The sequence below is a fragment of the Tyto alba genome, unplaced genomic scaffold, assembly GCF_018691265.1.
Source record: "Tyto alba isolate M040663 unplaced genomic scaffold, T.alba_DEE_v4.0 Super-Scaffold_1000006, whole genome shotgun sequence".
Taxonomy (NCBI): Eukaryota; Metazoa; Chordata; class Aves; order Strigiformes; family Tytonidae; genus Tyto; species Tyto alba.
The window spans coordinates 15,254,351-15,269,891 of record NW_024881272.1 but is presented as its reverse complement, the minus strand read 5'-3'; the positions used below and the strand labels follow the sequence as shown (position 1 = coordinate 15,269,891).

General features: G+C 35.9%; 1 protein-coding gene across 4 annotated transcripts in view; it reads right to left on the bottom strand.

Moving 5' to 3' along the window:
* DPYD (dihydropyrimidine dehydrogenase) overlaps nucleotides 1-15,541 on the bottom strand; it is a 360,191-nt gene that overhangs the window by 312,604 nt on the left and 32,046 nt on the right. The window lies entirely within an intron of this gene.

The following is a 15,541-nucleotide window of genomic DNA, read 5'->3' as shown; positions in this document are numbered from 1 at the left end:
TAAACATGCATTTTAGAATTATAACAAAAGTTATAAATTCTGTCCCAATGAAACAAGCAGTGTTGTTGGAACAAACCAATCATATTTAATTCATATTTAATTTCATTTTAAAAATATAACAGAAACAGAAAAGATTAATTATTTATAGACAACTCAACCACTTAATGTTTCTTTTCAGATTAGAGCTCACCAGTATTTCTAAAAGTAGTATGAAGCCAACAGTTTTGTGACAATAAATGAAATAAAACTTCACTATATTCTCTTAATTATTATTAAATATGTGACTGGTTCCATTACTCCAAAGTGCTGATCCTTTTCTTCTGCTCCCATAAAGGCAGTAAAATTGATTCAGAAGATGCTGGGGAGTACAGAAATTGTATCTGTGCAATGTGAGTGTGAAATACCAGCAAACAAGAATTCTCTGATCAGCATCATCCATAGTATTTCTATATTCTCTTGAGGCTTCGTCAATACAGGAGGCGTTTAGGTTACCCTTGTTTCCCGCAGCGCCTTTCTCCAATACCAAAACTTGCCTCTGGGAGGCATAATTTTGCCATATGGGTGTAAAAGAAACACAAGTTGCAAGCACAACAGTTACTATTGCTAACAACCTTGAAGGCAGGATTATCAGGTTCTTCGTGCAGTAGCTTTAAAGAAAATATGTGCACTATTATTTGGTCGCATTGCTCTCTCAGTTTTTAATATATGAATTAATTTTCAAGCCTATATCTTAAAGATAGTTACAGTACATACAATAAAAGTTACCTATTGTTTTCTCTTTTGTGCATTGATCCTTTGTTTTTATAATTACATTGAATTTGAGGCTACAAAAGCATTACTGGAAAGGAAATCATTAGGTATTTGTAAATGACCTAACAAGATATTTTAGCTTGTCCAATTAATATTTAAACTGTCATTATTTTAAAATAAGATTATAGACTTTTTAATACAAAGTTTTAATTTTTTAACAATACATTTCTGAGCAGGAGAAACAAACAAAGCTATATTGGAACTTTTGCAATCTTTTCTCTCCCTTATAAAAAATTATTCATATCTTAAGTATGAGTAGTAAATCTTATCCCATGATAATCTGTTATTTTTTCTTTGTTTATATTACAATCTGTTGTCCTTTCTATGGCAGAATCCTACTCAGAAACTCAAAGGGATTACACAAGAAAGACAGAGAAGCTCTGCAATGAAGTATTCCATTATTTAGATGAGCATACATTGACCTTCAGCTCCAAGCACATACACGCAGGTCAGTCATTTAAAATACACAAAAGAAATCCAAATCAACAATACTAATTAATAAAGAATTCCTGATTCATCAGTATTAAACTGAAAGTATCTGTGCAAGCAAAATCAAACCTCCCATCCTCCAGGAAAAATGACCAAAGGAAACACTATTTGGAATATTGCTTCAAGCACCGAAAGAAGAAAGTCCATGTTTTAACAATCTTGTGCCACCAGCATCTCAGTGCAGGTTCAGAAAATCTGAACATCATGAAGTTCATTTCTCTTGACCTTGTGGTATAAAGCACGTAGAAATGACAGAGGATTCAAAGAGCACAAGATTTTTATCAAACACAACTAGATCTTCTCTATATTGTACAAGCTAAAATAACCGATGCTCTCCATGTGGAAAATACTGAAAAGTTCAGCTAGTATTACTTTGTCTATATAGACCATACTGTGTTAATCATCTGAAGGGCAACAACGGTGGCCCATATCTATGGAAATGGGTATTTCTGTGATCATGTAGCCTTACTTACACACATAAATATTCCATCTTAACTATAAACCCAATGCAAAAGTGAACAGATAACCCAGAACAAAATAAGGAACAAATTTTAGAGATTCAAATAATAGATGTTGTATCAATTCATTTGGCAAGAATATTCTACCATTTCTGAGAATTGTTTCTGGACGGTATCATTCTCAGCTACTTTCAGCCAAGCAGTTCTCATCCAAGGTACAGCAGTTGGAGAGCAAATAACATCACCGTTAGGAAGAAATGAACTAAAAACTGAGCCAAATGCAAACTGCTGAAGGAAGATGACCTCACAGTATTATGTCATCGGTTACTGCAAACATATTGAACAGGAGAGTGAGCAAATATTGATCATAGCCACTGCTTTCCAGTTGGAGCTGCAGTCTTTGAAAACAGTATGCTGGATCCTCTCAAAGAAAAGAGAACAGGATGCCTGAAATACCAAATGTAAGGACAGCCACAGCTGCATAGGTGCCACTTCATCATAGGTCTGAGTATCAGCTCACACGCTACATTTATAGATTGCCTAAAAGGATATCAATTTATAAGAAAGGCTACCAATACAAATGAAATTGTGAGCATAAGAATACTCTGAAGAATATGCCTGGGAAATGATGAAACTTCAGTAGAGCACGACCAAGGTGAGCTTTACATCCTTAAGTATTAAATCAGTAGCAAAAATGGAGCTCATTCTATTATCCATGATACCAAACAGATTAATATCTATAAACATCTTGCACAGGGCAGAATGGTTTGGTCCATAATACTTCAGAGATTTAAGTATAATGAGCAATTAAACTCCCAGGTGTTTCATCCTGAGCAGCAGTTAAAGTAAAAGAATCAAAACACAAGCAATGAAAAAAATGGTTTTGGTGGCTTACTGCCAAGCAGTTTTCTGTGGGTATAGATAAAGTCTGCAAGTTTTAACTGCATGATTCAATAATTATATAGTACTCTATGTTATCACTGTTGGCAGATCTATAGTGCTGTATGATACTAAACTAAATATCACCTTTGAGAAGTTTAGGAGGAAAAATAAGTACAGAGGTGAGACTAGGGATATGGTCATCACAAGTCAAACTACCATTCATGTCAAAAAGCCACAACAGTCTAAATACTGCTTCTTAAAGGATTCTAGCATAAATGCTTTGAGGTTTTTAAATGAACCAAAATGCAAGAATAGGGAAGGATTTTTTATATATAAATAAATGGCTTATCATATGAGATCTTAACTAAAACTAAATGACAGCTAGTTAAAAAGGGAGATGTAGACTGGATATCCACAAATATCTGTGGCATCACACACAGCATACTGGAGGAACATCAAATCAGAAACGAGTAAGATGAATGATGAATGCATGAATATGAAGAAGAAGGAAGATTAATGAACAAATTGAAAAGCTTTTCCTCCCATAACCACAAAAATATTACTTTTTTTCCTACTGCAATTTATTCTTGTTAATAAAATAAACTGCAAGCTTTGGGAGCAATGTCTATGTGCTTGCAATTCTGTACTTTCAGTTATGGTAAGTGATAATATTATTAATTTCATGACATAAACTCTATATTAATATTCTAACAGTCTGAGGAAAGTCAGCAACTACTAAGTCCAAAGTACTCTTACTTTTTGGCACTGGTTGAAGTAACAGGCTAGCTCACATAACTGGAGAATATAAAAAATCACTCTAGTTTTAAATAAAAGTCTAGGATTCTGGCAAAGAAGTTGTACTTTTTAAAACACACCTCTAAATATGCATCAGCTTAGCTTTCCTGTATATGTTTTTGTCTTGGATGGAAAAGCCCTCTTTGCTTGACTTAGTCATGTGAAAAGCAATTCTTGATTTGGCCTCTTGGGTCAAATGCAAAACTTTGCAGAAGTATCTCAGAAACCAAAAGCAGCCTATTGCCTGGTGTCACCACTGAGGATCTCCCTAAATCACAAAAGCATTGCTGCCTCTGCTCTGCCATGACAGGCCTACGAGTCAGAGTCTAGAGAAGACCATAACTCAAATTCACCCATTCTGCAATACAGTACTGATAAAAGTGTCCCTACTTCCACTGAAATCAACCTTAAATCTTCCATCCAGTCTAACGGGAGTGGGCTCACACTAAGCCATATCCTGCTACTCTAACTCTATCCTGAAATACTTCACATAAGACTTTCAAAAGTGTTAGTATTACAGATGTCTTACACACTTTTTGAGATAGTTGAGAAATAAAATCTTTTGATCTGACAACAGCGTAAGACTTATTCTAAGGCAGCCTGCATCACTGAAGTTGAGTAGATCTCTTATCCTAGTTGATACACCGCCAAATCAAAAGCCGTACTTAAAATACCATCTCTCTTTCATGAAAGAACTTTTTAGGTAAGTAGAATTGCCGAATTCTTGGAATTAATGGCTTCCGTGTGGTTTTAGGAAATTTTCTTAGAAAGCTTGTGTTTTTTTCCAAACATCTGTGAAAGTAAATCTCACATTTCTGCTGTCAAATGTTCTCTGTGTATTAAACATAAGGAATTTACAGCAACTGAAAAATGGCACAGCTCTTACCTGTTAGGTTTGTATTTACTATTGTCGTTAATGATAAAACAAATTCATTTTCTCCTGTTTTCTCCTTTATAATCCATGAGTATGTTATATCTTAATCTTCTCCTTTATCATCCAGAGTATGTTATATCTTTATTTTCTAATGTTTATGCAGACAATTTTAAAATGTGCCTATTAAATGTATTTGTACCTAGATTTCTGAGTGCTTAAAATGAGACAACCTAGTCTAATCTCTGAAGGACATAGTAGCTCCCTCTGATATTCCGATTAGTTACCTTTAAGGAGATAGGCTCCAACAACAGATTGCCAGAACTGTTGGGGACCTATAGAATCTACTGTAAGTACCTATATCCTGTACAGATTCAGCAGAAATAGTGTCAAATTTTGGTCCAAAAACTCCTTAAGAAGTCCAGTCCCACACATGCCACAAGGCTGACCACATTAACTACCTCTTTTGAGAATGTTGGCCATACTGTAGGAGTGACCTCTAACAAAGTTGTACTAAAAAAGCTGACTTCTTCAGGAGACTGTATGAAAAGTGTAGGATGCTTATTTCCATACTGATGATCTTACTGATATATAAAATGTTAACACCAATAATCACTTGCTATTCTGGAAATATGAATTATTTCATCAGCAGAAAACTTTATAAATAACTAACTTGTGTTTTATAAACCTAAAGCAACATTATAATAGTAATCTAAACTGTAATATATTGCTGCAAGGATAATTATTAAGGGAAAACACAGCTGACATTTTCTGATTTATGCACACAATCAGAGATGGAGTCCAAGGACTGTGACATAATTATCTTCATGCTAACAATTTTTGTAAATCTCTTGACAGAATTTTAGCTAATTTTAAAATGCCTTCTGAAGATTAGCACTTAAAACTGTTGGGGAAAATAGCACAATTTATTAGCAAGGGTATAATTGTAAACCTTCCAAATACTCATTGTGAATATCATTTAGACAGTAACTCCTGCTTTAGCAGCTGGTATATAAGACTCCAGTTTATGGAATCTTGAAACAACAGAGAGAGTAGAATCTAATTAAACAGGATTACATGCCAAGGAAAAAATTATTAAAAACAGACTAATAGACAATTGTTATGAATTTGGAATAGCACATCTACTTCTTTTGCTGTGAATTTATATAACACTGTGCTTTATTCCAATGAAACCTAAATATTCTTAGCAGACTTCTCTCTTGACTTGGAACAGAATGTCTTTCTACACTGAAATACAAAAAGCTAAATGGTTCCATTGATCCTCTCTCATAGACTTAAGCACCCATCTGCTATACGTTGAAATGACTTACATATATTGCATTTATTCTAATGTTGGTACTAAAATTCGTTAAAGTTATTCAGTAGCCAATAGCTGTATTCCATAGGAAGCCCCCTTAAACTATCTTCATACTGAGCAACTAAACAAAACCAATGTCATTTACCAAAGGGTTTTATCTAAGAACATTCTTAAAAACTAAACAAGTAAAAGGATTTTTTGATTCTAACTGTAAGATGTTACGATCTACGCAATATCTACCTAATCTAGTAAATTCCTCCTTCCTATTTTCTGTGACTCATTCTCAAGGGGTTCTTATTCCAAACAGGGGGAAAAGCAGCTTAAAACTGATACCTGACCAGCTGTTCACAAAGGAAAAATAGATATATTTTTAATATGTACATATTCCTAATATCTGCAGAAAGCATATTGAGCCCTCAGGTATTTACATAACATTTGACAGCATGTCATTCATAATACATGAACATTTGTTATAACAATTTTTTCATTATGTGATACAGTCACGTTGGCCAGACAAGCTCTTTGAAAAATACAGATATTAATACATCAAAAATAGCAGACTTCCAATCAAAAACCAGCTCTTAGTGTTAGCAATCAAATAAAAATCAATAGAAAAAATATTAAATAGAATTGTGGGTGGCTGTTATCAATGTCTAATTAGCATAACCATGTTAATTTTTCTCGGGTCTTTTTAGAGGAATATTATTTTTAAGGCTCTAAAAATAGTGCACATGCAAACTCAAACACAAGTATCACATTTTCCTCCACAAACTGCAATAAAAATGCTAAACCAGGACTGATACCAGGAAACTCCAATGCATGAGATATTTTCTGAAACTGCAAGTGTGTTTTTGTTATTAATTACCAGAAATACTGTCAATGTAACTGGGAATTATGAAGTGGAAACAGACAATTTTTTATTTTTTAAAATGTTCCCAGTTTAAAATATGGTGCACTAAATATATAGAAGTTAATTACTTGTTAAACATACATAACACTTTTGTTTGCAATTTTACTGGGACTATAAAAGATCTCCCAATCTGAGATGGCATTTTGCTAACTTCCTTTTCGTGCAGTTTCACTCAGAAATTTCAAGCGGCAAATTATAACAGCCTTCATGTTCACATAAGGGTATGGTATCTTGCTTGCATTCAACCTGCTGTTGTCAGAGCAGATGCAGACACCACGTGTTTTGGCAACAGATAACACATCAGATAGTAGTGATAAAGGGAGGATGAGAAAAGACATTCTGAAAGGACTAAGTATGCAACACAAAGAATAGTAGACCAAGGAACTCAAAAGAAAAGAACAAAAAGCTACAAGAGATATGCAAGACAGCAGAGGCACAGCTGGAAATAATAAAGGAGTAGACAATACAGGTGATGTCACTAGACAGGATATTTTATCATGCTCCTCCCTTTGTAACTCAGCTTTGAAAGACAGAGAAAATGCTGAGAACAAAAAGAAAGGGAAACCTTTGCCTCTCCCACTTTTTCCCTTCTCTTCCTAAAACAAATGTTAAACTTGATCAGTAGATGAATGGGCGAACTTGGCAACAAGCTACTAGTCCCTCTGCATTTGAAGGGACACTTTTAAGACTTCTTCCCTGTAGGGGATAGGGCTCTGTAGCAGGGAACAATACACATCATCCCTTAGAATATGACAAGATTCATCTAGATACTACTTTTTTAATGTGGCTGTAGTCCTACCTTTTTCTTACCGGAGAGCCTGAGCACTACATGAGAGCCTTCACAGAAGTTAAGGATCTTGTCTGGGGCCTATTGATGGTTGAATCCTCCAATTCTCCAGTACTCATTGCACAAATTTATTTACAATTTAATTATTTAAGGGCATGAAGTCTAAGGAAAGACATACAGGTTCTACACAGAATTTCTAAATATACTATTTACACTTGACAGTGAAAATATAAGTAAACATTAGTAAGAAAAAAAATATCCCACATGATGTACTCCCTCCCTTCCCAGTATTTTCCCATACCCCAACCTAGCTTGCTTTTCCCTTGGGATTCCTTACTCTGCTTAGACAAATATTCCCCTGACTCATTGAGATTAAACAAAATGAGAGTATGTAGGTAAAGACCAGACTCATATTGAGAATTAACATTTACAGAGCTCATAACCTGGAAAAAAGGAAGAATCTTTAAAATGCAGGTAGAACTGTACTCCTAAGGAACAGATTATGTTCTTGACCTTCAACAAAGAGCATAAGAAAAAACACATACCCAAAAGCCCCTGCTTTTTTAGGAGTCAGATGACCAAGAACTTAAGGAATTAACTCCACATATTTGAGAGTACCAACTTACAGGATCTCTTTTATTTTTCATGCATAGCTCAATAATTATTAAATATAAGGTCTTTCAAAAAATTAAAGTCACAATAAAATGCTTAAACACTATCCTGAAACAGTGCAGCCCAACCCTATGTAGAGGAATAAAAGCGAATTACATGTAGCAGGCTTGCTTCCTCAGCCCAAGATGCCACCTCCCATCTCTTACAAGGCACATTTTATTCCACAACAACAGTATTTTTCAGAAGTGCCATAACAGAACATTTTCTTTCATGGTTCTGTGTTCACCATGCACTACATCTCCCTGTAGTTGCCTCAATATTAAAAAAAAAAAAAATAACACAACAGGACACAATTTTCCCAATCAATTCTGCAGAAGCCAATCTGCCTAAGGTTATTCTCAATATTTTGTGTAAGTTTCTTTCCTAAATAACTATGAGACTGGCCAAGGAAGTGTGCTAGTTTTGGATGGGCTAAAGTTAATTTTCTTCATAGAAGCTAGTATGAGGCTATGTCCTAGATTTGTGCTGAAAACAGCACCGATCGTACAAGAATGTTGTTATTATTGCTGAGCAGGGCTTACACAGAGTCAAGGCCTTTTCTGCCTCTCACCCCACCCCACCAGCAAGAGGGCTGGGGGTGCACAAGAAGTCAGCCAAGACAGCTGACCCCAACCAACCAAAGGGATATTCCACACTATATGGTGTCATGCTCAGCAATAAAAAGATGGGGGAAGAAGGAGGAAAGCAATACATTCAGAATTATGGTGTTTTGTCTTCCCAAGTAACCGTTACACATGATGGAGCCCAGCTTTCCTGGAGATGTCTGAGCACCTACCTGCCTGCCCACGGGAAGTGGTGAATGAATTCCTTGTTTTGCTTTGCTTGTTTGTGCAGCTTTTGCTTTCCCTGTTAAACCGCCTTGATCTCAACTCACAAGTTTCCACTCTTTTACCCTTCTGATTCTCTCCCCCATCCCCCTGGGTAGGAGTAAGCGAGCACCTGTGTGGTACTTAGTTGACATCTGGGGTTAAACCACAACAGCAAGGTCCTACCGAGGTCCCCCTCTCTTAATCTTACAGATCATGTCTTTCTATTGACAGTTCTAGAAACATATGTACCAGCTAAACCACATTCCATGTACTACACACTAAATTGTTTATTCCTAACTCTCTCCAACATCTAGAAGACTTACATAAAATAGTCTTTAAGTCCCCTGAAAAGAGCCTGAAAAGATGCTAAATACAAGGCCAAAAGCCAAGGAACTGGTGACAGTACCAAGGGACTAGACTCATGTACAGAGAACACTGTAGGATCTATGACTTCCAGGCTCCAGGCAACCCAATATTTCTGTCCTGCAGGAGGGGTGGGAAAAATCCCATCCTCTGCTTAGCTTAATAGAAGAAAACAGCGACAGGTCTGCATGAAAAAGACTTCAGTACCTGTGATTGATGATATTTCTTGCCATAACCACATGTGATTATATGTCACTATGCTCACTGGCCAAGACCTCATAAAGGAGCATCCTTTCTCCAAATGTTCTTTGCAAAAAAATGAAACGATTTCATGAAAAGTGCTATTAAGATCCCAACCTATAACTTGGTGAATTACCAAGAAAAGAGTATATGCACTTCTATTCTGGATTACCATGTTATCTGAAAATCAGTATCACAGTATAAAAGATGACTTAGATAGCAATGAAACAAATTGCCTCATGTGACAGTTGAGGGTACTTACCACAGACAAAGCCAAATATGAAACTGAGACTAGATTTCCCCAGAGGAATAACTGGAAATATTAAGTTTGCTTGAGAATCATCTGCCCGAGTCAAAGGAATAAGAATTAGGAAAAAGGATGCAGCCAGTGAAGCACAACCCATGTATCAAGGCTGTGGTACAGTTGTGTTACACATTGGCACTTTGTATCAGATTTTCCATTGCTATCATTCCTCATGAAAAACTGAAGAATGATTTGACATAAAATAATCTGAAGCTCATTAATAAACTATGCGTGCCATATGCAAACACCAACAAAATATTACCTCAGCTCTTAAACTACATGTTGTCTCAAGTAACTGTAGATGATAGCAGGACATGTCATGAGAAGAAATGTTATTTGACAACTCGTGTATCTCTGAAAAAAACCTAGGTTGCAATGTCTCCTCTATTTCCATTTCCTCTGAGATTCAAAAGACATGTCCTTGTCCTGAGATGTTCAGGAAAGCCAATTATTTAATTACATTCTATATTAACTGCCATCTAAAACAGCTAATTCAGAGGAAAATTTGCTTTTTTTTTTTCTCAAAATACCATAAAGAAAAAAAAATGGTGAAGGGACTACTATACTTATATGCATTCTTACTATGCTCATCACTGACTGATATCTAAAACCTTATTGTAACACTACAGGGTCCACATACAGTAAGACAGTGACATCAGACTCTGTAATATATAAAGTCAGAAGAAACAAATGGAAGCACACAAAAAAAAACAACCATGAAACTGGAAAGCATGTATAAGAATACACAAAGAACCACTAAATTGGTTCACTGAGAGCCAAAACTGTTTAACAGTCAACACAATTGCATATCTTTAAATATCACACATCAAGCCAAGTTACTCAAAATGAAAGCTAACACTCATTGCCAAAGAGGTGGAAAGTCAAGCCTCAGCAGGGAGGGTGCGGAACAAAGAAAGACAGTACATACACTTACTGTAAAATAGTTTTTCCCTCTCAAAAAATATTCAGAAAATCAGAAGTATGTGGCTATTACAATGGTTGCAGATCCTACAAAGTTATCACCATCTGTTGTGTCATCTATTTACACACACACACATAATCAACACTGAGGGAAAACTGCTCAAATAAGTGTAATTTTCTTTGAGTAAGATACCATGCATGCTTAATAAAGCTCGAGAATCTCTCAATACAAATTTAAGGGAATAAATGGTATTGGTGTCTTTTCTGTAAGAAATGACATGAACGAGAACTCTCCTATACACAGAAATGATCAGGGTTTACGTGTAGCTACATTTGTCAGCAGGGCATTCAAAAGTTCTTTTCATAGTAAACATTAGAAAGAGCATTAGGAGAATGCTGCTATAACACTGTTTATTTGCATGCAGCTTGAAAACAACATCCAGGATAAATACATTGCCTCAGGTCTCAGTTCCATTTACCACCTCAGAGAAAAGAGCATCTAACAACTCAATACCTCAGTATGGCACTATGCACTCTTCTAAATTCTGCGTCCCATTTACTGTCTTCTTTCTATGGATTTTACTCCTTTGGAAGCTTTCATGTCTCCACCTAAATAGCTTTCTTCTCCCAGAACCTTCTGGTCTGCCTTCAGATGACTGCTGTATTCCCCGCTTCTTGTCAGTCTCTTAAAAATTCCCGTGTTCAGTCTGAGGTGAGCAATGCAAGCACGCCCCAAAGCACTATGAAAGCACCTTCCCAGCAATTCCCAAGGAAGCAGGGACATATGGATCCAAGATTCATCAGAAGAGCAGTGAGATGCAAGGCTCCTTGGTATGAGCTAAACTTAGCACTCTTTGGAGGAGTCTAGTTCAGGTCCCACAAACAATGCTTCTCAAGACATTTTTGCTAGGTGGGACAGTTCCTGGGCTAATAAATTGGGTCTCTCTGCAGAGCTGGCCCTGTCACAGCACTTTTCTCACATGGCTGTGCTACTCTCAAGTCTAGAAGTGGCTCCAACTATTACAAGTTAAGGGCTTTTAGTTCCCAGAACACTGCACAGGTCAGACCTGCTCCTGCTTACTGGCTTAATTCGGAGAGTATGAACAACTCACTCCCTCCCCGCAACCAGAGCTTAAACTAGTACCCTTAGTATAATCATTCACATTTTACAATAAAATGCAATAACCTAGTTTTAAAAATGCTATTTTCAAACATACACACTATATTTTCTAAATAACACTGAAACTCTTACTTTAAATTATTTTTCATCTCTGAAAAACATATGGGACTTATTAATCAGTCCCCAGCTCCCAAGTGTCACTACTATGATTGCATATGTGCAGAGCAATAGGAAAGAGAAGGGTGGCTGCAAAACAAAAAAGAAACAAAAATCACTATTCTTTTAACACAATTACCAAATTTATCCTTTTTCTTCTCAAAGCCAGTTTTATCTCTGATTTTTAATTCTTATTCTTATGCAGCAGTTTCCCTCTTTCCCTTGTGTATATACTGTTTGAGCTTTCAATTTTTAATTTTACTTCAATAGTGCCCTATCTTTCATTTTCTTCTATTTTTTTATTACTTGCGTTTTTTCCTCTTCTGTCCTGTTTCCCCATGCTTGTTTACTTTTTTTTTCCCTAGTCCTTACTAATTATTTCATGTCTCTTGGTCTGTTTCATTATGTGTCATGGCTTTTCCTTTCTTATTTTTTTATATTGCATTCCTTTATTCCACTCCTGTAGCTCTCTGATTTCTATGTGCTTGCTTAACTATTACCCAAATGGCTCCAAGCAGGACACACTCAAACTGAAGAATAAATAAATTAAAAGAAAAATACTATCTGTGGCCATGCGGTGTTGCTTAGCAACACCCTGTACCTCTCCACAGCTTTTCTAGAGCCTTGGTGGCAACAGAGCTTTTCAGACTTATTGCTACAAATATATGCAAGATCCTTCTCGCATTGTTTGTCCATTCACTAGCAAATAAATTCAGAAGAAAAGATAAATGAGAAAGCAAAACTCCAGAGAAAGCAACAGGACTACTCTTCCAGCACAAGAAATGGCCACATACTCTGATGCATGCTGCCCCCTTGTCTCTCAAGTACTCTGTAAAACACACACAGATTATATGTTACTACTGTTCACTAATGCTACTACCATTGCAATCTTTGAGAAATACAATGAAAATAATATTTATTATGCAATTAAAATGTGTTAAATTCACACAACTCTTAAATAGTTACTGTATATGCATTACTGGCTGAGATTCATTGGCTTCTTTTACTCTTGAGAAGTTGTTTCTGAAAGCTTTACACTAAAGAAAAGATAGTAGGTAGTCTCCAGATTGTATAGGATAGAAAAAATGGTTCAAGCATTGTCAAAAATGCAGTGGGATTATAAAGAAAGTGAAGTTTGTTCCTAAAGCTTATAGACCCAATCTTACAAGGTACTCAGTATTTATTATTTCTAATGACTTCAGATGTGACAGAAGTGAAAGCAAGGCTTTTCCCCTTGCTCTTTTCTTTTAAAACAAAAGTCTGCTGGACTCGGCCTTCAAAAGTTAGAAACAAATGCTCATTAAGTCCATATTTTACAAAGTATTGATGATTCAGCATTAGCTAGACTGAGTTTCAAGAGGACATACTAAGCCAGTTTCCCTGACAGTACTTTTTTATTCCACAGCAATGAAAGACTCCTTCCAACACCCACTGGCAACTACTGAGAAAGTAAAGTCTTTTTAATTTTAGGATGGAAATAATGCTTATCCAAGGGACTAAAACTTTAAGGATGTTAGGAGTCCTGGAAGGGGAGTCAATAAGTAGAAATGCTAAAACAAAAGACAGCTACATAGTTTAGCTAAGGACCAACCTGTGATGAAGTCCTCCAGAATGTTCAGTTAACATGTATCTTTCTGAAGGGCATCAAACTCAGTGTTATTACTTGGGAATTTTTTTATACAGATAAATCAGCCTCAAATGAATTTGATGTCTGCATAGCCAAGTATCAGTAGCAAGCGAAAAGAATGTGCATCAGAGCACCTACCACTTAAAAAGGTATGTAACGCCATCAGTCTACATCTATCAGCTACAAATTGTTATATAGTAAAGAGAAACCACAAACAATCCACACAGGTAGACAAAGGACGAAAACTAATATTCAGGCACTGTTTATTATCCTCATTCCCACAGTAATGTTGTAGAAATTAAAGGCTGAAGTAAATCTATGTAGAGTTGCTTGGAGAACACGGCAGAACCCAAAGAAGATACAGGCCACCATAAAATAAACACAGGCATTGCGAAGTCAAGCACTTAAATTCAAAAATACCTAAAAAAGGTTTGCTGTTTCAAAACTTGGTTTGGCCCCTTCACACATATGCAGCAAAAGACCAGTTTTAATTATATGATCATATGCTATTTTACACATAAGTGCTGCCTGACTCAAAAGACAGAAGGGAGTGCTCACCTAATCAACAGTCTTTCAACATTTATGTTTAGTGTTTAGCCTTATTTACTGCACACTATTCAAAACCTTACTTGAAGGCAGAACTATTTTTACACATGAACATTTCAACGACACTCACCACTACAGTATCAGAAGTGATTTAAAAGCAATTTATTCTACATACTATGAATATCTCCTTTTAACAGGTAGCAATTGGCACAGAAAGTTCATCAAATAAATAAGCCTGCTATGTCAGATATCTATGGTCCAAAACAAAGTATACAGGAGACTTGAAGTGACAACTTGCACGATCAGAGTTAATTCTCTTGGTTTCACATTCAGTACACATTCAGCTTTTCTCATTCAGTTGATGGAACCATCACCCTCTGATCAGCTGGTATTTCTAAATCATATTCTCTCTAATTCCAACCATTAAGCTCCTAGTCATTCTTACCCTCAGTCCTTGGCTGCACAAACTCCTAATTGCACTATTAACTTTTTTTTTTTTTTCTCTAAACTTCAGTGTCACAGAGTTCTTTATGATGTTCTAGTTCCTTCTGTATTGACAGTGCCTGTCGACTTTCTCGTAACATGCTCCTAATATTTATGTCAAGCTCATTAACGAAAACATTAAATGATATGAATCTGAAGACTGATCCTTCAACAAGCTCTGCTCACAGCCCAGAAGCTCTTTTTTAAGCACTTATCACTCTCATTTCCTTTCTAGCCAGTCCCTTATCCATGTCACTATTTTAATCTAAACAGATGATACTTCACTATTAATTGGCAAAAAAAAAAAAAAAAATTCTTGTCAGTGTGTCATAATCTATCCCTAACAACAAATCTCAATGTCTTATTCGATCTTGTATTTACCTTAATACATGTAATACATCTTTGCTTCAAAATTTGTTTTCAAAGTTTTGCATGCTGCTGATAGGAGTTACAGTTGCCCATCAATTCTCCATCTTCTAACATACAGAAACTGCATCAGCTATTCTTTAATCAAGTACTATAGCATACAGACTGTTATACTCTTAGGCCTGTAATTTCACATCAGTTTTTCTGTGATAGTTTTATGGACATTTTTCTGTCCCTTTGACTTCAGAGATTAAATCTTCCAAGTCTTCCTTCTGCCCTGTTTGAGGTCATTTCCATTTCTGCACTTGTATGCCCATTAGCCACCCCTTGTTTTACTCCCATTTTACTGAAACCAGGACAATGATTTGCAAAGATTTTAGACAATACCTAGGATGTTTAATCCTATCTTCACACTGACTTTCCTTGTTCTTTTCTTTCTTTTAATTTAGATAGTTTAAGAACCTTTTACTGTTTGTTTTATATAGCTGAATAACCTTTTACTATTTGTTTTAATTTCTTTCACCAGGTGTGACTCAACTTGACTTTTGAAAGTTCTCACTTTTCCCTCTGTTCTTCCTTCTTTGCCCATCAATCCCATTTTTTTTTTCAATTCT